Source organism: Austrofundulus limnaeus, unplaced genomic scaffold (assembly GCF_001266775.1).
Source record: "Austrofundulus limnaeus strain Quisiro unplaced genomic scaffold, Austrofundulus_limnaeus-1.0 Scaffold741, whole genome shotgun sequence".
NCBI classification, from domain to species: domain Eukaryota; kingdom Metazoa; phylum Chordata; class Actinopteri; order Cyprinodontiformes; family Rivulidae; genus Austrofundulus; species Austrofundulus limnaeus.
In genome coordinates, this window is record NW_013953143.1 from 168425 (window position 1) to 170838 (window position 2414).

Below are 2414 nucleotides of genomic sequence, written 5' to 3' on the forward strand. Positions count from 1 at the left end.
TATATTAATTTTGTTTTTGTTTTCATCGGGACATTTATGTATTTGATGTAATATTTATTAATACTTTATTAATTACATTATGTATTTATTTATTTATTTTTAATTTTTAATTTATTTTTAATTTATTGTATTTTGAATGAAACGGCTCTCCATAGGCAACAATATTCAGGGCCCCATCAACACGACCCCAGAATCACCATAGTCTGGCAAAATGCAGAGTAACTTACTGCAATATATAATAAATATACTCAATGCTTCAAATTCTATGTGTACTTTGATATACAATTGTACAAATGCTCATAGAACTACAAATACACTACTATGTCCTCTTGTCAAGGACACTCCCTCACATGATGCTATGACAATAAAACACATCAGTATAATCTGGTAAACATGACCCACTACATTGAGATCGAGGGAAGTGTCCTCCATTTTCACATAAGTGACACTTGACATCATGCAACCTTCTCAGTGTATGATGACCAGCGTCACCTGACCCCCCTCATGCAGACTGACCAATGAGGAGAAGATCTATACTCACATTAACGGTCACAGGCAGCCTCTCTGTGCAGCGCAAGAGCTCCAGCAGACAGTTTAACAAAAGCGGGAGATAACCAGATATTTTGCTGGTGCCTTCACTCAAGGGCATAACCATCATCTCAGAAGTGAGGGAACACATTTTTAGAGGTCTATTGAGTGATTCATCATCCTCTCTCATTAAATATAGCACATAAAACCACTAACAGCCACAGTACAGCTCCACTGACTGACTTCAGTTCTTTAAACTATTTATTAACAAAATCTAAAGTTGTAACTGCCAAAAGCTAGATCATTTAGTGCCAAATAGAAAACACCATTACTGTGAGCAAATGATTACTTAGCTCATTGTTGGCTCATAAGCCAAATAATGGCATAAACATAGAACACTAAACACATCAACATTTTAGTCAAATGCGATCGCAAAGATGTGCAAAACTAAGCAAAATAAAGAAAAATGACCTACACCTGCTGCCTTTAAGAATACAAATAATGCAGTGGTCAAGTAAAATCTGAGAGTAAATAAATAAACAAAAATGTCTAAATATGTTGTAAAAATTACATGTAAAAATAAAATAAAACTACATGTCACTTTTTGCTTTTAAACTAAATCAATCATCTCTAAATAACAAAATAATATTATCGGTTCTAGATTTATTTTGGACCAAAGTAGAAACAGAAACAAAAATAAAATGAAAATTAAGTGTAAAGAGTACTTCTGAAATATCTGTGAAAACCCTTTCCGTTTCCTCCCTGCAATTCTTAAGTCAAAAGAATGTAATCCAGTCATGTGATTTCAGCCTCCATTTTTGTGTGTGGGGTTAATTTGCAGAGACTCTCTTACAAATTGTGTCAAAAGTAGAGACTTCAAACTACAGTATACACCAGGTTTTAAAGACTGTTCCACTTCAAGAATAAAAGTTATAATTTCTCCTTACCTGAGAAAAGTCTGCACTATGATCCCTGCTGCTGGATCTGGTCTGTCTCCTCCTTGATATAACTCTTTGTACTGTGGCAATGAAGATTTATTTTAAATATGTGGAAAGCAAGCCAGCACAGAAATGAAAGATGATTGGGTTTATCTAGCATTAATTAACTAGCAAGGAATGTAACCAGTAACAACAACCAGCCTCCAACAGCAGGGGTGAACTGGCCAGTGGGAGTATCGGGACCTTTCCCAGTGGGCCAGCGCATCACTGGGCTGGCGCAGGCAGCGAAAAAAAAAGAATGAAATAAAGAAGTTGTGTAGTTGTGCTCAATACCAGTAAATGGCGATAATGTACCAATTCATTGTTTACCAAACACCAACAAAGATCGAAGAAGAAGAAAAGTTTGCTGAAGAAGAAGTAAAAAGAAGAAAACAATTAATAAAAATAAGAAGAGCAAAAATGAGGAATAAACATAAGGGAGCAGAACAAAAATTGAGAGAAAAGAAAAAGATTCTACAAGCAATTTCAGCCAAGTGTCAGAAACTGACATTTATTTTCTGCTGGTGCATCATCCTCATCCTCACTGGAACATACGTCTGGAGAACAATGTGACCGGGAGGAGGATGGTAGTCATGTAGGTGGCTGTATTTTTTTTCTAGTTTGCTAACTTTTAAAACAGTGTATTTAGCTGTTAAATAAATAAAAAAAACATTATCATGTGTGGACTAGGTCCAAACTGTGCTCAGTAACAGATAATTTTATAAAACTGTAGCTTAAAATGTTTTAACATCAGTTTTAGAAATTTACATCATACATTGGCATTCTAAAAGATAAAAATCATAAATGTTTGTGGGTTTCACAAATAATTTTGCCCACTTGGATTGTTTGATGATATACAATAACAATATATTCAAATGAACAAATTGTTTAATTCACACAGTTCATGTG